The following is a 22,808-nucleotide window of genomic DNA, read 5'->3' as shown; positions in this document are numbered from 1 at the left end:
AGTAATGTGAGGAAGGAACGCCCCCCTCCCTCTGCTCACAGTGCTCGTCCATAGATGAGTATTATCAGGAGGGGAGGGGGCATTCCTCCCCGCTCACACTGTGCAGTGCGATAGGCGCTGCTGTGGAGAAGGACGTACCTGACTGACTGTCAGGAACGCCCTTCTGACTGTAAAGAGTTACAGTACCGGCACTGATAGCGCTTTACCCGGGGCACAGACCGGGGAAGCTGACAGTGCGCTGCATTCAGCGCATTGTCGGCTTTCCAGCAGTATATAGAACTGCCTGTACCCAAATCCATGAAAGGTCGTCTTTAAACAGATCAAGGCTGGATGAGACAATAGCAGCTGCTGGTGAGGAGTTATATGAGTCACATCAAATAAAAGGAAGTAGATCACAAGAACTCTTATAATAAAATTCTGCAAAGTGAAATATTTGCATTTCAGACTCTCTGTTGCAAAGCTTGGGGAAGTTTAAAATTTTCCACAGCAGAAGTTTGCTTTTTTCAATTAGCGCAGACTAGCAATGAAATCCACAAATTTGAAGTATCTTGTTGGAAAATGTCTAATTGTTTATGTTAAAGGGTTTTCCAATCATATAGGAATACAGAAATGCAGCTATATCTGTCTGAATATTCTTTGAGGCCTCCATAGCTCAGAAGTAATCATTTTCATTTATGTTATTTTGCCTACCTCTGTGCAGCACATTTGTTTTGTAGCCGCCAGGGCTTGCTGTAGGTCGGATTACCAATTAGCTTCCATGATTTGCTTTCAGACATTGCTTCTCTCCAGCTTCTTAGATGTTCTCCTCTTTTACAATTGCTTAGCTAGTACTAGATTTAATCTCAGCTCCGCTATCTTTTTGGTCACTAGCATAACATTTTGGTAAAATGGTTATGAAGCGTCCTAGATACAGATGTGTGGTATTAGTGACAGAAATAGTAGTACACCCAAGATACCAGCTGGTCTTCTTTTTGGCCACTGTGGCTACTACTTTTCCATCAAAACCTCCTATAAGCCCTAGGCCAGTGGCCTAACTATAGGCTCACAGGCCCTGGTGCACAGGCTTAGTTTTGGCTCCCATGTGCAAGGGGCCATAAATTTACAATGCACAGACTGTCAGCCATCAGAAAAAAACAGAAAGGAGATCAAAGTAGTTTAGTCCTAGTGCGCTGAAAGTGACCTATAGGCCCTCTTGGTATCTGGGCACCATCACAACTGCAACCCTTATACTCATTCTAGGGCCCTAGGGCAGCACCGTGATGAGGAGGATGCACTGGTGAGTAAGATGATGGTTGTTTCCCGAGGCACAATACCGGAGCCGTTCTCCAGGCTGGTGAAAGTTGAAGTGTCCTTGATGTAAGGAGTAATACTGAGTCAGCAGATCTGTGGTAGTTTAACATGTGTAGCTTGCGGCACGCTTTACTTCATTAGTGAAATGGTTACACTTCCAGTCACACAACATGGTGGCACAATCTCTTATAAATTGTAGAATCCACTTTCAGGTCTCTTCACACAGCAGTGGCATTATCTCCGCACTCCTCTAATCCTTGGACCCTTTTCCTCAGCAACACAGACTCCAGCAAAACTCACTTTTAATCCCCCTTATGGTAAATCTCTACCAACATGTGATCGTGTTTAAAGGGGTTGTCCCATCACGAGGATCCTATCTATACTGCTTGTTAATGTGGATGTAAGACTTTTCCTAAATACACTGCTTCAGAAAAACTGCTTTGTTTGTCCACTATCTTACTTTATTCAATTCATTGTTGACACAGCCCTTGACTTATCTGCTCAAAAGTCAAGTGATGTATCTGCTGCTCTCAGGGGGGAGGGAGGAGGGGCTAAGTGCACGGGAGCGAGCCTGTGTATCTAGCTATTCCTGTGTCTGCACCACGTGTGACCTAGCTCCCTGCTGTCAGATAGGGGAGAGGAGCTGCTTTCATTTCTGAACTCATCTTCTGTTCTCCCAGTTATCAGGTTAGCTAATTCAATTGTGTTAATTATGACAGAGACCGGCCAGAGACATTATAGTGTTCTTTGAGTACCTTTGATGACATCACAGGCCCTTCAGCCGTCCCATAGGATCACGCTACATTACACCGTAATTTGGGGCGGAGCTAAACTGCAGGTTGCATATGAAACCCCGCCCACCAAATGACGCAAGAAACCAGGAAGAAAGAAGATTTTACAGCAGCGAAGACTGGTGAGTATTGGACGTGGGAATACCCCTTTAAGTACGTCTGAAAAGGTCTATGTGAACAAATAGTTATATAGCATGTACAAAGGTGTATTTGAAGCTCTGGGCCCCAGTGGTATATTTTGTGTTGTAGAAGGACATTTGGTGCAACTGCTACCCCTGCACCCCCTATAGCTACACTCCTGAGCGTATGTGTACATGTGCATTGTACAATGCATTTGGAAAATCTTTCACTTTTTTTGTGTTAAAATCTAAAAAAAAATTGTAATATTTCCCATCAATCTACGCCCAATACCTCATAATGAGAATGAGAAAACAGAGTTTTAGAAATTTTTCCAAATGTATTAAAAAAGAAAACCTAAAATTACACATGGACATAAGTATTCAGACCCTTTGATGTGACATTTGGACACTTGAAGATTAGCTATGGGATCCTCCATTTTCTCTTGACCATCTTTGAGATGTTTCTATACCTTGATTGGTAGCAAATTTAGTTGATCGGACATGATATAGAAAGACACCTCCTGTCTATATAATAGCACAATGCTTATCAGAGCTAAAACCAAGCCATGAGGAGGAAAGAACCACTTGTAGAGAAAAAGGGACATTTTTTTGGCTGCACTGAAAGTTCTCAAGAGCACAATGGTATCCATAATTCTTAGATGGAAGAATTTTGGAACAACCAGCAGCTGTCCGCCCCATCAAACTCATTGTGGAAAAAGAGTCTTGGTGAAGAACCCAATGGTCACTCTGACTTGACCTCCAAAGATCCTCTGTGGAGATGGGAGAAACTTCCAGGTCAACTATCACTGCAGGACTCAACCAGTATGGGCTTAGTGGCCAGAAAGAAGCCTCTTCTCAGACACATGAAGGTCCATCTACAAAACTGCACCCAAATGACCTTCAGACTGTGACGAACAAGATTCTGTGGTCAGAAGAAACCAAGACTTTTTGGCTTAAGTTCTCATCAGCATGAGGTGTGAATAGTGTCTGAGCTGTCCTTTATGGCATATCATATCATTTTTATAGCGTTAGTGTATTGGCTTACATGCTGGAATGGCAATGTGAACCTCGTAATGATTTACAATAAGAATTTTACAGTATTTAGACCCACAACTAAAGAAATGCCCCCAATGTCACCATCCAAAACACTCACACACTTGTTTTGGGCAAAGCTTCTCTTTAGCTCTGACAAGTATTGTGCTCAAGGTGTTTTTAGGGTTTTTCCGGGGCCAGCATTTTGATGGTTTACCTGTGATGGGGGGCAGCTATCCAGTAATGATCAGATGCTTGAAGGGGAAAAGCTCCGGAAACAAGCACAGCAGCCTATTTGTAGCTTACTTTAGTCCGATCGTCCGCATGTCCTACATAGTGGCGACAATATCCTGCACCCCTGCTATACTAAGGTGGACAAACTAAGGTAAACGCTGAAAAAGCCAAGGGCACAACTACCACACGACTAACCTTGTCAGGAATCAGTCCTATCCTAAGAAAGACCTACTCAACATCCAAGGATTCAGGGACTCTAAGGGGGCGTTCACACTACCGTCGGTGTCCGACAGGTAGTGTCCGCTCAAAATCTGGCACGGACATTAGGAGCGGACACTAGCTGTGTCCGTGACACCTGTCATTCATTTAAATGGGCATCGGGTGCGTTCTTTTGCACTCCGTACCTGTCCTTCCCTGTCCGCAAGTGAAGATGTCTGACTTCTCAAGCGGACAGAAAAACCCAGCATGTAGGGTTCTTCTGTCTGCTTGAGAAGTCGGACATCTTCACTTGCGGACAGTGAAGGAAGGGCACGGAGTGCAAAAGAACGCACCTGATCGCCATTTAAATAAATGACAGGTGTCACGGACACAGCTAGTGTCCGCTCCTAATGTCCGTGCCAGATTTTGAGCGGACACTAGGAGCGGACACTACCTGTCGGTCACCGACGGTAGTGTCAACGCTCCCTAACCTGCATGATGATGTCACTTATTCTAAATGAGGTCCTTAGGACTGTCTCAGGAGTATACATATTTTATATCCGTATACAAGACTCCGCACATGTCATGCTACTCCCTGGAGGCTGGCAATGGAAGCTGCCAGTTGTGATGACTTGTTTGGTATAGCCATGGTGTCTGCTGTAGTCAGTGATATCAGTCTTCTGAAAGATTTTTTAGGGTTAGTTCACAAATAAATTACGTGTGGCTTATTTTGGTCCTGAGTTTTTTTTTTGTAAAAACAGCTTCAAAAACAGCCAGGCTGTTTTCCCCTCCCATAAAGTGAATGGGCTGAAAAAAAAGCCTCGCTGTTTCGGTCGCTTTTTTTTTTGCAAAAAAAGGGTAGGCTTTATGCAAAAAAGCTAGTATTATCTGACAGATTTGCAGGGGTGCCAATACTCTGGCACTGTGTAGCCTACACTGGTACCGGGGTCTACCTCTAAGGCCCCGGGAACTGCGGTTTTCACCGCACATCAATATCGCATATAATCGCTACCTTTTTGTGCAGTAGTAGATACCCTGCTGATGATCCAATTCGGTGAAACGCGTTGAGGGATGTAATGACTAGATAACAAGGGCAGGAGAGGGCAGACTAGGTGGTTTTTGTTAGTTGGAGGAGAGACTGGGTCATTGTGAAGGACTTCACGTGGGGTTTTCATGGAGTGTATGAATGGGGCTGACCAGACCTATTAAGTGAAGTAATCTCACCCTATGAGCTGATTCCTCATACCACTCTGCCACAAGATTTTATCCTGTCCCAGCATTGATTAAACAGCAAGCGATTAACACAGACCTGACTTAATGCACTTCGATTTGTATATCCAACACGCTAGCAATATATATACCTAATGAGGTTGGGTTGGTGTGTTGAGTGAATGTAAGTTGCTTGTAGGGTCAGTGACTAATATTGACTGGTGATAGCTGGAAACTCTGGTTACAAAATTAATATCACACAATTAGTGCTTGGGCACTGTTCGTACTTTTAAGAAAATTCTGAGTTTTAACATTGAGTAATAAAAGTTATGTTTTATTTATATAGTTTTGAGGGGGTCCCTTGTGTTTTGTGATTGAGAGTCAGCTCCCCAATACCCTGTGCTTTTTGCAGATCATGGATAGGCCTTCCTTGGACCACTTCCTGTATGGTAGGTACTAACCACTGCATAATGGGAACACCTTACAAGGCATTGTGGAGATGCTCGGACTCAGTCATCTAGTCATTGCTATTTGCTCAGATTCTTACACTTGCACAAGCGATGTAATTCACTGTGGAGGAGCAGCCTGTGCCTGTCTCCATCTTACATTCCTTTCTCAGGCGCTGCCTAGAGCTTGTCCTCCTCCTTTGCAGAAAACTGTTATCTTCAATGGGATAAAACTTCTTGTCTGGGCCTTATCCAATAGTTTTTGTGCTAAAACTTATGTTACAATTTTATAGCCAATCATGTTATGTTAATTATACTAATCGCTCCTTCCATATACAATGTATAAGCAGGCTTACAGTGTATAAAAACCTCACTATCCACCATTAAAGACCAGAATCCATATTGGTCACATACTTGCACATTATGACTGCGTGTTTCTCTGATCCTCTACATATAACATTTGTACAAATTTGGACTTCAACATGGTTATACTTAGAGTGGATTGCGCTCACGTCACTTCACCTGTCAGTGTGGGTTAATGTTATGGCTATGTGTATACTAGCATATATGTAATTGTTGTAATCATAACCGTTTTACCTTCCATCTGTACAACAACTGCAATTTCTGTACCAGGAAACTTAGGATAAGGCTGGGTTCACACTACCGCTGCTGTTCGCCCCGGGGTTTCCATTGTAAACCCTGGGGAAACTGAACAGGGGACGGTTAAAAACCCATTCATTTCAATGGGTTTTTAAAAGTGACCGCCAGTGTCCGTATGCGGCTTCTTCGCCTGGAAACCATTTTTTTTTTTGCACGGACACAAAAAACGGTAGAGAGGCCGCATATGGACACCGGAGGTCACCTTTACAAACAAATTCAAATGAATGGGTTTTTAAACTGCCCGCCGGCAAGCCGTCCCCTGTCTAGTTTCCCCGGGGTTTACAATGGAAACCCCGGGGCGAACAGCGGCGGTAGTGTGAACCCAGCCTAATATTGTTATTGAAGTGTAAGCTCGCCATCTACTGGTCTTTACTTGTACAAAAACCCATGTAGAATGAAGACTGTTGAGAAAGAATTGTGATTGTGAACAAAATGAAATATAAGAAAAAGAAAGAAAGAAAGAAAGAAAGAAAGAAAGAAAGAAAGAAAGAAAGAAAGAGAATGAAGGAAAGAAAGAAAGAAAGAAAGAGAATGAAGGAAAGAAAGAGAAAGAAAGAAAGAAAGAAAGAAAGAAAGAAAGAAAGAATGAAAGAAAGTGAAAGAAAGAAAGAAAGAAAGAAAGAAAGAAAGAAAGAAAGAAAGAAAGAAAGAAAGAAAGAAAGAAAGAAAGAAAATGAAGGAAAGAAAGAAAGAAAGAAAGAAAAAGAAAGAGAAAGAAAGAATGAAAGAAAGAGAAAGAAAGGAAGGAAAGAAAGGAAAGAAAGAAAAGAAAGAAAAATAAAGAGAAAGAAAGAATGAATGAATTATAGGAAGGAAGGAAGAATGAATTATGGAAAGAAAGGAAGGAAGAAAGAAGGAAAGAAAGACAAAGATAAACAAAAAAAGAATAATATTCAATGACTTCACCTGTCAGTATGGTGTAATGCTATGGCTGATCAGGGTGTATACGAGTTATACTGTATGTATTCTTAGTCTGAATGTTACCATTACCATCCAGGTCACCACAACTGCAATCTCTGTGCCAGAAAAGTTAGGGGATAATCGTACACATCAGGGAGAGTGTTTGCCTACTAGTCATTCCTGCTCCGCTAGGGATTCTGGGTAAAAAAATATGCAAATCTATTCTCCAGGATGTAATTAGGAGAACAGTGCATTCTGTACGCCACCCTATAGAGGGCAGCATCCTTAACATCATGCATGACTCAGTTATAAAGTCTTTTTAATCATAATGTGGATTTAATTGGCAAGTCAGTATTTCTGTCCCAAAAGGGACCAGAAAAGTTAGGAAAACAAAACTATGGAAGTGTAAGCTTGCCATCTACTGGTGAAGAGTCGTGCAAACACCTATGCAGCCTGAGGACTGTACATACAAGAATTGTGGGAAGGAAGGAAGGAAGGAAGGAAGGAAGGAAGGAAGGAAGGAAGGAAGGAAGGAAGGAAGGAAGGAAGGAAGGAAGGAAGGAAGGAAGGAAGGAAGGAAGGAAGGAAGGAAGGAAGGAAGGAAGGAAGGAAGGAAGGAAGGAAGGAAGGAAGGAAGGAAGGAAGGAAGGAAGGAAGGAAGAGGAAAGGAGGAAGGAAGAGAAAAGTATGGAAAATAAGAAAGAAATAAAGATCGAAAGTAAAAGAAAAATGGAAAATATGGAAAGAAAAACAACCATAAAAAAGATGGATAGAAAGAAGAAAGGAAGAGAAAGAATCAAAAATATGGAAATGAAGTGCCAGAAAAAAGAGAAAGAAGGAAAGAGAAAAGTAAGGAAAGAGAAGCAAAGATGGAGAGCCGACTGTATGAAATCCTGGTTTTTGCAGGACTAATTGTGGTTTTTAGCACTTTTTTAGTATATATACGTTAGTGTTTCTTTTTTTTACTTTTGTTTTGTGTGTGTTTGTGTATACGTGTGTGCGTATGTGTGTGTGCTTGCGTGCGTGCGTATTATGTGTGTGCATATGTGTGTTTGCATATACTGTATGTGTGTGCGCGTGTCTGTGTGCATGCACAGATGTGTGTATGTGTGCGCGGATGTGTCTGTGTGAAAGTGACAGCTTTACAGATATCTTACATGTATAATTTTTGTCTTTGGTCATTTCTATTCCACTATAAAGAATGTTTGAAGTAGTTGAGGTAAATATCAGAAGCTGCTACCACAGAACAGCGGCGTCGCCTTCCATCGTATTCCGGCAAATTCCAGCTCTCATTTTTCAGGGGTCCTTCGGAAAATAAAAGCAGAAAATTGATTTGTTGCCGGGTGTCACTATTCTACATTTCCATTTTGAAAGCCTATAAGATATCGGGTGTTTTTGACCACAGCCCTGGGCCTTTTGTTAGACAACCAGAGCCATTCCTCTGTACTCTGCAACTTCATTGGGAGAGACTTATGTAAGCTAGAGATGAGCGAACAGTGTTCTATCGAACACATGTTCGATCGGATATCAGGCTGTTCGCCATGTTTGAATCGAATCGAACACCGCGTGGTAAAGTGCGCCAAAATTCGATTCCCCTCCCACCTTCCCTGGCGCCTTTTTTGCACCAATAACAGCGCAGGGGAGGTGGGACAGGAACTACGACACCGGGGGCATTGAAAAAAATTGGAAAAAGTCATTGGCTGCCGAAATCAGGTGACCTCCATTTTAGACGAATAGTGGATTTCAAATCCGGGTCATATGAGAATGTGAACTTTGTGACTATGAGACAGGGATAGCTGTACAGGCAGGGATAGCTAGGGATAACCTTTATTTAGGGGGGAATGTTATTAAAAATAACTTTTTGGGGCTCTATCGGGTGTGTAATTGTGATTTTTGTGAGATAAACTTTTTCCCATAGGGATGCATTGGCCAGCGCTGATTGGCCGAATTCCGTACTTTGGCCAATCAACGCTGGCTCTGCTGGAGGAGGCGGAGTCTAAGATCGCTCCACACCAGTCTCCATTCTGGTCTGACCTTAGACTCCGCCTCCTCCAGCAGAGCCAGCGCTGATTGGCCGAATTCCGTACTCTGGCCAATCAGCGCTGGCCAGTGCATTCTATTGGCGTGATGAAGCAGTGCTGAATGTGTGTGTTTAGCTCAACTACTCCACCGGCGTAGTTGAGCTAAACACACACATTCAGCACTGCTTCATCACGCCAATAGAATGCATTGGCCAGTGCTGATTGAAGCAGAGCTGAATCTGTGTGCTTAGCTCAAGTACTCCACCGGCGTAGTTGAGCTAAACACACACATTCAGCACTGCTTCATCACGCCAATAGAATGCATTGGCCAGTGCTGATTGAAGCAGAGCTGAATCTGTGTGCTTAGCTCAACTACTCCACCGGCGTAGTTGAGCTAAACACACAGATTCAGCACTGCTTCATCACGCCAATAGAATGCATTGGCCAGTGCTGATTGAAGCAGAGCTGAATCTGTGTGCTTAGCTCAACTACTCCACCGGCGTAGTTGAGCTAAACACACACATTCAGCACTGCTTCATCACGCCAATAGAATGCATTGGCCAGTGCTGATTGAAGCAGAGCTGAATCTGTGTGCTTAGCTCAACTACTCCACCGGTGTAGTTGAGCTAAGCACACACATTCAGCACTGCTTCATCACGCCAATAGAATGCACTGGCCAGCGCTGATTGGCCAGAGTACGGAATTCAGCCAATCAGCGCTGGCTCTGCTGGAGGAGGCGGAGTCTAAGATTGCTCCACACCAGTCTCCATTCTGGTCCGACCTTAGACTCCGCCTCCTCCAGCCGAGCCAACGCTGATTGGCCGAATTCCGTACTCTGGCCAATCAGCACTGGCTAATGCATTGTATTGGCGTGATGAAGCAGTGCTGAATGTGTGTGTTTAGCTCAACTACACCGGTGGAGTAGTTGAGCTAAGTACACAGATTCAGCTCTGCTTCAATCAGCGCTGGCCAATGCATTCTATTAGCTTGATGAAGCAGAGTGTGCACAAGGGTTCAAGCGCACCATCAACTCTGATGTAGCAGAGCCAAGTGTGCACAAGGGTTCAAGCGCACCCTCGGCTCTGATGTAGCAGAGCCGAGGGTGCACTTGAACCCTTGTGCACCCTCGGCTCTGCTACATCAGAGCCGAGGGTGCGCTTGAACCCTTGTGCAGCCTCGGCTCTGCTACATCAGAGCCGAGGGTGCACTTGAACCCTTGTGCACACTCTGCTTCATCAAGCTAATAGAATGCATTGGCCAGCGCTGATTGAAGCAGAGCTGAATCTGTGTGCTTAGCTCAACTACTCCACCGGTGTAGTTGAGCTAAACACACACATTCAGCACTGCTTCATCACACCAATAGAATGCATTGGCCAGCACTGATTGGCCAGAGTACGGAATTCGGCCAATCAGCGCTGGCTCTGCTGGAGGAGGCGGAGTCTAAGGTTGGACCAGAATGGAGACTGGTGTGGAGCGATCTTAGACTCTGCCTCCTCCAGCAGAGCCAGCGCTGATTGGTCGAGTTCCGTACTCTGGCCAATCAGCGCTGGCCAATGCATTCTATTAGCTCGATGAAGTAGAGCTGAATGTGTGTGCTTAGCACACACATTCAGCTCTACTTCATCGGGCTAATAGAATGCATTGGCCAATCAGCGCTGGCCAATGCATTCTATTAGCGTGAACTGAGTTTGCACAGGGGTTCTAGTGCACCCTCGGCTCTGCTACATCAGATTGCTACATCTGATGTAGCAGTGCCGAGTGTGCATCAGATGTGTAGTTGAGCAGAACTGGCTCAGCACTGCTAAGTCTCTGCATTCGCATAGGAATGCATTGGCCAGCCTTTGGCCAATCAGCGCTGGCTCTGCCGGAGGAGGCGGAGTCTAAGGTCGGACCTGAATGGAGACTGGTGTGGAGAGATCTTAGACTCCGCCTCCTCCAGCAGAGCCAGCGCTGATTGGTCGAGTTCCGTACTCTGTCCAATCAGCACTGGCCAATGCATTTCTATGGGGAAAAGTTAGCTTGCGAAAATCGCAAACTGACAGGGATTTCCATGAAATAAAGTGACTTTTATGCCCCCAGACATGCTTCCCCTGCTGTCCCAGTGTCATTCCAGGGTGTTGGTATCATTTCCTGGGGTGTCATAGTGGACTTGGTGACCCTCCAGACACGGATTTGGGTTTCCCCCTTAACGAGTATATGTTCCCCATAGACTATAATGGGGTTCGAAACCCATTCGAACACTCGAACAGTGAGCGGCTGTTCGAATCGAATTTCGAACCTCGAACATTTTAGTGTTCGCTCATCTCTAATGTAAGCGTTTTCAACACCAGTCTTCATATGCCCTGAGTCAGCGGTCCTCCTCATAAATGAGATGAACCCTCTGCTGGTGTGGGAGGCCCAAAAAACACCAGTTGTGACAACTGGCATAGAGTAGTAAATCTCCCCTATTGTGGGAGCCACTAACAGAATGACACAAGGACACCCCTAATCCCTCTATATGGGTTTATATACGTTATGGGTTAATATACTTTGTCAGATCTCCCCAAACAAATAACAATTTTTTTAAATAAAATTTTGTTTGTTGTTTTTGTGTTTTTTTTTTTTTAGATTTCATCTCCAAATATCTTTCTAATGTGCCCAGTGCTAGTGAGAAACCTCTTCTAGTATTCTGAGTCCTATCGACTGGTCTGCACATTTGCAAGATTCACTGCACCACCTGTGGACAAGAGGATCCAGGCAACAGCAGGTGGGTGCAGCTCAGTATAGTAACTGGGAGCACACAGGTGTTGCTGTGTTTGTCTTGCAGTGGGTTAATTGCAAGACTTTTGTATTTAGTTGTGGCTGCTCTGTTTTGGAGATAACTTACCGTATATACTCGAGTATAAGCCGACCCGAATATAAGCCGACCCCCCCCCCCCCTAATTTTACCACAAAAAACTGGGAAAACTTATTGACTCGAGTAAAAGCCGAGGGGGGAAATGCAGCAGCTCCTGGAAAATTTCAAAAATTAAAATGGTTTTTGGGTGCAGTAGTTGCTGGGGAAGGGGAAGGGGAGGGGGTGTTTTGGTTGTCTGTCTGCCCCTTCCCTGAGCTTGAGGACTGTTTTTTTCCCCCCCACTTGGAATTCAGCCTGGCTGACTATAGGGGATCTGCAGTGCTCCTATTAACCCCTTCCTGACAGAACAGGAGCACTGCAGATCCCCTATATTCAGTAGGCCGGGCACTGTCAGACACAGGGATACCTAATGTGTTTGTGTGTCACAGTCATTTACTACTTTTATATGTATTCTAGGGAAAGGAGGGATTTACAACTTTATTATATTTATTTATTTATTTTATTATATTTTTTAAAGCTTTTTTTTTCCCACTATTTTATGGGAGATTCTATACACTACTATTGTGGCTGGTGATAGACCCTCCCCCCCCCCAAAAAAAAAATAAAAATTAAAAATTAAAAAATTTTTTTTGCTTGACTTGAGTATAAGTCGAGGGGGGCTTTTTCAGCACAAAAACTGTGCTTAAAAATTCGGCTTATACTTGAGTATATTTAGTTTCCGTTTGTACTCAGATGGTGTAGTTGCCTGGCAGTGACATTAACTGTCAGGCCTTGTTCACACCAGGGTGCTCTGCGGTTCAGAGTCCAGTGGGCACCATAGGTTATTGGTTTTTTTTGTTTGTTTTTTTTAATATAACCTGCTAATCATAATGCAACACTCAGGAGGGCCAGGACAGATGTCACAGGTACTATGTCAGATGTGGCCGACTTGTAAAAAGGCCCTTGATCCCAAATGTGAATGAAGCCTTTTTGATGTCCCTGACTTCCTGCCCCCATGTGGTACCTGACAATGACAACCAGATCTCGGGGGTAGCCGTTATATTATACCGGGACCGATTGCTCTTTACCCAGGGCACAGATTGGGAAAGCCAACAGTGCGCTGAATTCAGCGCAGTCAGCTTTCCACCAGTATATAGAACTGCCTGTGCCCCAAACCATGAAAGGTCCTCTTTAACACACTAGGATGATGCAATCATAGACATGAATTAAAATGAAAAGTATAGGCAGGTGCAGTTCACAAAACATCCACAAGATGGTGAATTAATAGACCCCCATGTGTGCTGGCTCTTGTGAAATAAATATATAACTATATATCCTATTAATATTATAAAGGTGAAAGTTTGTGAGTTTGGATGTTTGTGGGTTTGTGTGTTTGGATGTTTAGATGTTTGTTCCTCAATCACGCAAAACCCGCTCGACCGATTTGGCTGAAATTTTCCACAAACATAGTCACTACACTCGATTGCGCAATAGGCTACTTTTCGTCACAATAGCGCACATACGTTTTTCCCAGGACCCCCACAAAACCCAAACTCACATCACTATTTCTGCAATCTCACACACTTTGGACCATAGCAAGCCACAAAATTCATATTACCCTCTACAGCAGAGGTCAGCATGCCAAGAGTGGCACTCCTGCCATATTTCACTGGCACACCAGCAGCACAGGACCTGCAAGAGTTAAATGAAGTCCCTTAAGTGCTCTGCTAGAGCTCAAGCATAAGGACACTACCCTTTGAGAGGGGTGCAGGAAACCCAGGGGGTGGAGCTTAATCACTCAGGTCTGTGCCTGCTATAGTGATAGCTCCTGCCGTCTGTACCCTGCAAACGTCCCTGAGGAGGAGAGGAAGCTTCTAGCAAAGTGAAACTGAAAAACACACAGATACATAGGATTACTGTTCTCATTAATGTCAGGCATTTGGGGTTATTAGTTTACTCTTAGTAACTCCATGTACCTCACATTAATAGGAATAAACCCCATCATGTCCCTCATATTAACCCCTGTGTGCCTCATATTAATAGGAATAAACCCCATCATGTCCCTCATATTAACCCCTGTGTGCCTCACATTGATAGGAATAAACCCCATCATGTTCCTCATATTAACCCCTGTGTGCCCCATATAAAGGTTACTAATATGTGAGACATATGGAGGGACTAATAAAAAACCTTAATAATGAAGATACTTAACTATTACCTCCAAGTCTCTCACATATCAGTAACTCTTACACAAGGGTTAATGTGAGGGACATGATGGGGTTAATTGCTATTAATGTCGTATATTGAAGTATATTAACCTGAAATATTTCTGTCCCAAAGACACTATGTACAGTTTATACCAACACAGTATAGCAGCTGAAATACAAATTATATTCATCACAAAAGTCTCACGTATTCTCAGAATTACAGCAAAACCAAGATACAAAGTTACATTTCATATCCCATACCTTATACACAGTACGAAAACCTTACCCGCGCCTGTATATACCCACTGCTACAATCACCACAGATGAAGTTGCGGGTACCAGCTAGTTAAATATATAGGAAGGAATGGGGAGATACGTCTTTACTTCATATGGAAATATCCATACCATCTTGTTCTGCAAGGACTATTAAAGAGAAAGGGACGAGCAGTACTAGGACATTACAATAACGGACGCAGTGGGACCAAAACCAGTCCAAATTTTTTGGGGTCCATCAGGCTCTGTATGTTACACATATACCTTCCAACTTTCAAAAGGCAGAAACAGGGACAAAATATGCGGGCAGTATAGCATGCCACGGCAAATTTAAACTGTGGCGGCAAGTGGAGGGGGACAATAAACTGGGGGCAATTAGAAGGGGACATTAATGTCAATTTTTAACATAAAAAACACTAGTACTTACCTCTCCTCGCTCCCCTGCTGCTCTGTCTCAGGTCTCTTGTCTCACAGTATTGAGGGAGCTGCAGGCACGATGTGAGTGTCGTCATCACATCGCGCCTACAGCTCCTGGAGTCGAAGCACGCTGGGGAACAGTGGAGAAGCAAGTGCTGTCCACTCCTGCGTCACCACTGTATTCAACTCATCTGCACCCTCTCTGTACATGGATGAGTTGAATCTGGGACACACCTCCCACCGACTGGGACCGAAGGACAGAATCCCGAATCTGGACATTTGGGAAGTATGCATATCAGTTGCTCTGGTCCTCCAACCTAGTATAAGTCCCCATGCAGATGACCGTGCTCTTTGTCAGTCTGATTTTTTTAACAGATAGCGTGCTGACCCATTCTTTTGTTATGGCCACATATACACCATCTTGAATTATCATGGGTCTGTGTAGGAATCTGTAAGCCCGGTGTCAAAACTAAGGACAGGCCGTGTTCTTGTACCTTTTCTGGCTCAGACTATGAAATGTATGGGTCTGTGGAGGTCAGGGAAGGCCCACAGATATCCTCCACATGCCGTCCATGCTGACGTCCAATTGGCATCCATTTTACAGGAAACCTATGGTAGTTTGGACTGGTGTAGACGTCAGTTCTGGGGAATCCAGAATCTCTTGATAATTCAGATGTGTCTTGTGCCATTTGCAACCTTTATTAAAACTGGTGTAGGAATACTTGTCTTCCTATATGCCCCCTCCCCCCATTGTCTGGTTAGTGTATCTGTGTGCAGTAACTGCTATAGTAAGGTCATGGTCCCCCGTCCCTCACCATACTGTAACGTCTTATACCCCAGTGTTACAGGGTTCTTCTATAGCTGTCTCCTGCTCCAGGGATGAAATGTAGACTTGTGTTTGCTGTGTTGCATATCCATGGGAACCGACCCCTGCTCAGACAGGGCTGTGTATATGGAGGAATCATAGTATTTCCTCTACGGCTCCAGATCCAATTTGAAAAATTGTAAGGGGTTGAACCGCTTCCAGATATGTGTGGTTTACATGGTTTCTGCTACCAGAGCCAACTGAGAACAGGCCACACACTGTCTGACGGAGCGCAGTCTCCAGGGCCATTCATTACTGCATCTAAGACTAGATCCATATATTACGCGGGGCCTCCTAGTGGTCAGATGAAGGCATTGACTTCAGTGGTACGGGGTATGTATTTACTAGGATTGCAACTCAGGTGTCTCATCCATTCAAGTCTGTCTTTCTGCTTGTTAGATGTAGACAGAAGTCTTAATCAAAGACTGCTTTGTACTAAAAACAGCGCCACACCTGACCACAGGTTGAAAATGGTATTACAGCTCAGCACCATTTACCTTGATTGAGCTTAGCCGTAATTCCAGACCACTTTGGATGACACATTTTTGTTGGGAGGTCCCCCAATTATAGGGCTTTCCATTATACACTCACCGGCCACTTTATTAGGTACACCATGCTAGTAACGGGTTGGACCCCCTTTTGCCTTCAGAACTGCCTCAATTCTTCGTGGCATAGATTCAACAAGGTGCTGGAAGCATTCCTCAGAGATTTTGGTCCATATTGACATGATGGCATCACACAGTTGCCGCAGATTTGTCGGCTGCACATCCATGATGCGAATCTCCCGTTCCACCACATCCCAAAGATGCTCCTCTATTGGATTGAGATCTGGTGACTGTGGAGGCCATTGGAGTACAGTGAACTCATTGTCATGTTCAAGAAACCAGTCTGAGATGATTCCAGCTTTATGACATGGCATTGCATTATCCTGCTGAAAGTAGCCATCAGATGTTGGGTACATTGTGGTCATAAAGGGATGGACATGGTCAGCAACAATACTCAGGTAGGCTTTGGCGTTGCAACGATGCTCAATTGGTACCAAGGGGCCCAAAGAGTGCCAAGAAAATATTCCCCACACCATGACACCACCACCACCAGCCTGAACCGTTGATACAAGGCAGGATGGATCCATGCTTTCATGTTGTTGACGCCAAATTCTGACCCTACCATCCGAATGTCGCAGCAGAAATCGAGACTCATCAGACCAGGCAACGTTTTTCCAATCTTCAATTGTCCAATTTCGATGAGCTTGTGCAAATTGTAGCCTCAGTTTCCTGTTCTTAGCTGAAAGGAGTGGCACCCGGTGTGGTCTTCTGCTGCTGTAGCCCATCTGCCTCAAAGTTCGACGTACTGTGCGTTCAGAGATGCTCTTCTGGCTACCTTGGTTGTAACGGGTGGCTATTTGAGTCACTGTTGCCTTTCTATCAGCTCGAACCAGTCTGGCCATTCTCCTCTGACCTCTGGCATCAACAACGCATTTCCGCCCACAGAACTGCCGCTCACTGGATGTTTTTTCTTTTTCGGACCATTCTCTGTAAACCCTAGAGATGGTTGTGCGTGAAAATCCCAGTAGATCAGCAGTTTCTGAAATACTCAGACCAGCCCTTCTGGCACCAACAACCATGCCACGTTCAAAGGCACTCAAATCACCTTTCTTCCCCATACTGATGCTCGGTTTGAACTACAGGAGATTGTCTTGACCATGTCTACATGCCTAAATGCACTGAGTTGCCGCCATGTGATTGGCTGATTAGAAATTAAGTGTTAACGAGCAGTTGGACAGGTGTACCTAATAAAGTGGCCGGTGAGTGTATATGAATGAAGCTAACACTGTACTACACTATTTATCCCTATACATGTGCTGACATCTAGTGGCCAAACAGATTACACTGTAGACTAGTCTAAAGAAAGCATCTCCTTTACAGTCTACAGTAAAACTGAATGTCTCTTCATCGCTAGTTACTATAGGATTAATATCAGGTGTATTGCACTTTTTTTTAGGTAAAATATAAATCGAATACAATGGTGAAGCAGGGAGCTGTCTGCTCCCTGTTTCACCATTCAGGCCCTGTCTCTGCTCCCCAGGGGCGGATCCAGGGCCGGGCGAGCCGGGCAACCGCCCGGGGCCCCGCGCTTAGCGGGGCCCCGCGGCCCGGCCCTAACAAAATGGTCCCGGTCAGCCTCGGAGTCGGCATAGTCGGGCAAAATGCCGGGGCCCACAGAGCCTCTGGGGGCCCCCCGGCACTTGCCTGTCACGATTTCAGCTCATCGGCGTCCGTCCGCCGATGAGCTGGAATACATACGCGATGCAGGAGCTGTGAGATAAGCTCCTGCTTTAAAGCTGCGGCCCGGCTTGCGTGTGTAGGCACGATGACGTCATCACATCACGCTTACACACGCAAGCCGGGCCGCAGCTAAGCAGGAGCTGAGGTCACAGCTCCTGCATCGCGTATGTGACTGCACTGGAGTGAGCGAGAGGAGCGTCGGGGGAACGATGGAAGGTGAGTGATGGAAGGTGAGTGTAAGTGTTTGTTTTGTATTAAATATTACTGTGGAACATAATGAAGGGGGCCCATGAAACTGGGGGGCAAATGAAGGGGAGGGGGGGAACGGCATGACACTGGAGAACATGAAGGTGGTGGGGAGAGAATGGCATGAAACTGGGGACAGAGATGGAGGGGGCCCAAAGAAACTGGGGGGCAAATGAAGGGGAGGGGGAAACAGCATGACACTGGGGCAGATGGAGGGGGGGGGGAGAACAGCATGACACTGGGGCAGATGGAGGGGGGAGAACGGCATGACACTGGGGTAGGTGGAGGGGGGGAGAACAGCATGACACTGGGGCAGATGGAGGGGGGAGAACAGCATGACATTGGGGCAGATGGAGGGGGGGAGAACAGCATGACACTGGGGCAGATGGAGGGGGGGAGAACGGCATGACACTGGGGCAGATGGAGGGGGGGAGAACGGCATGACACTGGGGCAGATGGAGGGGGGAGAACGGCATGACACTGGGGCAGATGGAGGGGGGAGAACGGCATGACACTGGGGCAGATGGAGGGGGGGAGAACAGCACGACACTGGGGCAGATGGAGGAGGGGAGAACAGCATGACACTGGGGCAGATGAAGGGGGGAGAACGGCATGACACTGGGGCAGATGGAGGGGGAGAACAGCATGACACTGGGGCAGATGAAGGGGGGGAGAACGGCATGACACTGGGGCAGATGTAGGGGGAGAGAACAGCATGACACTGTGGCAAATGAAGGGGGGGTGGAGAATGGCATCACACTGAGGCAGATGAAGGGGGGAGAACGGCATGACACTGGGGCAGATGAAGGGGCGAGAACGGCATGACACTGGGGCAAATGAAGGGGGAGAGAACGGCATGACACTGGGGCAAATGAAGGGGGGGAGAACGGCATGACACTTAGGCAGATGAAGGGGGGAGAATGGCATGATACTGGGGCAGATGAAGGGGGGGATGGCATGACACTGGGGCAGATGAAGGGGGGGAGAATGGCATGACACAGGGGCAGATGAAGGGGGGGAGAATGGCATGACACTGGGGCAGATGAAGGGGGGAGAATGGCATGACATTGGGGCAGATGAAGGGGGGAGAACGGCATGACACTGGGGCAGAGACGGGGGGGGGGGGACATGAAACTGTGGGCAGATAAAGGGGGAGAATGGCATGAAACTGGGGACAGAGATAGGGCCCCGCGCATAGGGCCCCGCCAAAGTCAATTGCCCAGGGCCCCACAAACCCTGGATCCGCCACTGCTGCTCCCTGAAGCCTCTGGGAGCAGAGACAGTAGAGAACAGCAGGGGAATGGCATACCTCCCAACTTTTGAAAAGCAGAAAGAGGGACAAAATGTGACAAACTTGGCTCCGCCCACTTTTATGTTGACCCCGCCCATTCTCATTCATTTTTCATGTGCTCCCGCACAGTATAATCCTCCTACAGTCACCCGTAAATTATGTCCCCTCTCCATCTCTCCCCCAGTTTCATATACACCCTTCATCTGCCCCTAGTTTCATGTCCCCCCTCCATCTCTGTCCCCAGTTTCATATCCCCCAGTTTCATGTCCCCCTGTCTCTGCCCCAGTGTCATGCCGTTCTCCCCCCTTCATCAGCCCCAGTGTCATGCCATTCTCCCCCCGCTTCATCTGCTCCAGTGTCATGCCATTCCCCCCCTTCATCTGCCCCAGTGTCATGCCGTTCTCCCCCCCTCATCTACCCTAGTGTCATGCCGTTCTCCCCCCCTCCATCTGCCCCAGTGTCATGCCGTTCTCTCCCCTTCATCTGCTCCAGTGTCATGCTGTTCTCCCCCCTTCATCTGCCTCAGTGTCATGCCGTTCTCCCCCCCTTCATCTTCCCCAGTGTCATGCTGTTCTCCCCCCTTCATCTGCCCCAGTGTCATGCTGTTCTCCTCCTTCATCTGCTCCAGTGTCATGCCGTTCTCCCCACTTCATCTGCCCCAGTGTCATGCCGTTCTCCACCCTTTGAAATCGGGACATACCTCCCGGCGATCGGGACCACGGGACAGGACACCGAAATCGTGAGTGTCCCGTGGAAATCGGGACGGTTGGGAGGTATGGAATGGGGAGATTGTCATCATACTATGGGCACAGCAGGAGACATACTTTATGTTGTAGAGGCAGCTGTAGGGGACATTAATCTGTGGGGGCAACTGGAGGGGGACTTTATACTGTGGTGGCAACTGGAGGGGGACAATATACTGTGTACACACCAGGCGGTGGAATTTATATTAAGGAGAAGCTGGAGGGGGGTCATTATAATGTGGGGGCATACCATGTCAGGGACAGTGTAGAGGCGTTACACTTTGTGGGGGCACAAAGAAAACGGATGAGAATGGGTGGAGTCAAAGTGGAAATGGGTGTGGCTATATTTGCTCTAATTCCATCCCCCTTTCAATTCTTTGCCAAGTGTCACTCTTTTCACTTTCATCTCAGCCAGAGACCATACGCACCCCATTCTCCTAATGGTTGGAGATCCCACTAGTCAGATCCTCTGTCCTGTAGATCAGAGATAAATGCTTCTAGTGGGAAACCCCCTTTAAGGCCCGAAATAGTGCAGGCATTGAGGGGTTAATGTCTTTATCAGGATTTCAAGGAAAGGTTTAATTTTCCCTTCAAAAAATATTTTTCCACGTATATCGTAGAGGAGCGCCGAACCTTATCCAAGTTCTTATATTCCTGAGACCTCGAAAAGCCGCTTTTTCCGGCCGAGCAGCGTGCCAGATATCTCCGGCATTTTCCTTGTTTTTGCAGTAACTTTGATCGAAATGATCCCTGCGAGGAATCCGGTTATCTGCCGTCGTAAACGCTCCCACATCTGTTTTTTTTGTTTTATTTCTGACAAATGAAGCAAAAACATCGCCGTATTGCATTTTTTTCGTTACCACAATGGCCAGAAATAAAAACCGCCTGGCAACGTACTCAAGTGGAAATGATTTAGTGAAAGTCAGAAAGGTTTATTGTCCTTGCATATAAGCGGCCGTCCCTGATCATAAATCGTGCGGGGGGGGGGGATGATCAATAGAGACGTGTGGGAGCTAGGCCAACAGAGTCTTTGTGTGACTTATCAGCGTATTATAGCCGTGATTTATAGAAACAGTTGCCATGGAAAAGCAATGGCGTTACTGTAATAACCAATGAGGTTGCGGCTTCCATTTGCAAACCTAAAAAACGAGACCAGAAATTTTATTGGTTCCTAAGTAGCCTCAGAAACATTGCAACCAATCAGTTTTCCGCTTTCATTTTAAAACCTGCCTTGGAAAAAAGAGAGCTGCAATCTGATTGGTTACTATGGGTAGCTGGTCCTTAGTAGGCTCATAGACATTGCGACCAATCAGCTTGTAGCTTTCATTTTAAAACCTGCCTTGGAAAAATGAGAGCTTTAATAGGATTGGTTTCTATGGGCAGTATAGACTGGTCTTTAGGCAGACAACCATAAATGGCAGCCGATTAGAAACATAAACTGTACTAACCCTAAACTAAAGACCCCAGACCAGATGGACAGATACTTACCTGTCCCTGAATTCCTTGTCACTCCTGGGTCTGCTGGCATCCAATATGCCATAAGATGTACATACCCCTTAAAGGGGTTGTCCAGGGAGATTAAAGTGACTTACCTGGTTCAGGGATGCTGATGATGGACCTGGTCACATTAGGCGGCCTCCACCCCCGATGTACAGGGTGGCCATAATATAACCTCAGGTGTTTGGCGTCGTGTGCAGGCTGACCCAATGGACGGAACTGCCTGAAAATTTGTATGTGTGCTAATCAATGCATGGGGAAACGGACGGCATGAAAAAAAAAAAAAAAAATTGTATACGAAAACTCCCCACCAGGGGATAATGTGGTGCTGTACAGTGAGTACGTGGCGCAAAACCCGTCTGTCGATACTTGGGGATGTCCCATTTGGACCACCAACTAGCATGACTGTTCAATGTGGCCGCCATCATGCATGGTGAGCATGGTCATCCTATGCAGAACATGCTCGATGCTTGTGTGTAACATCTCTGGTGAGATGCTGCGCACTTCCAACATGATGCGGTCTTTGAGGTCAGGCAGGGTTTCGACATTCCCCTGATAAACACGCTCCTTCAAGTGTCCCCACAACCAGAAATCACAAAGAGTGAGATCCGGAGAGCGCGGTGGCCACACTGTAGGGAATGAACGGCTCAAAATCCTGTCATCGGGAAAATGTGCACGAAGAGCGTTTTTCACAGGATTTGCAATGTGAGGAGGGGCTCCATCCTGCATGAAGGTGATCGTCTGCAGACACTGCCGCTGTTGGAGTTGGGGAACGGCCACTGTTTCCAGCATTGTCCGATACCTCGCTGCTGTGACGGAACAGGTGGCAACCCCAGTTGGGCCCAAATCTTCGAAAAAGGACGGTCCGATCATGAACGATGAGATGAACCCACACCAAATGGTCACCTTCAGCGAAGGCAGCGGAACCCCCTCGAGCGCATGCAGGTTTTCGGTTGCCCATATGCGACAGTTCTGTGTGTTGACCGTTCCATTCAGGTAAAAATGCACTTCGTCACTCCACAGGATATTCCATGGCCAATTGGTATCCACTTCCACTCTGGCCAGAAACATTAATGCAAATGTCATGTGGGTGTCATTGTCACGAGGAAGCAGTTGGTGATGATTTTTAAGGTGTTTTTTTTTTTTTTTTCATGCCGTCCGTTTCCCCATACCTTGATTAGCACACATACAAATTTGCAGGCAGTTCCGTCCATTGGGTCAGCCTGCACACGACTCCAAACACCTGAGGTTATATTATGGCCACCCTGT

The sequence above is a fragment of the Leptodactylus fuscus genome, chromosome 1, assembly GCF_031893055.1.
Source record: "Leptodactylus fuscus isolate aLepFus1 chromosome 1, aLepFus1.hap2, whole genome shotgun sequence".
In the NCBI taxonomy this organism is placed as follows: domain Eukaryota; kingdom Metazoa; phylum Chordata; class Amphibia; order Anura; family Leptodactylidae; genus Leptodactylus; species Leptodactylus fuscus.
Note: the sequence above shows the minus strand (reverse complement) of the source record.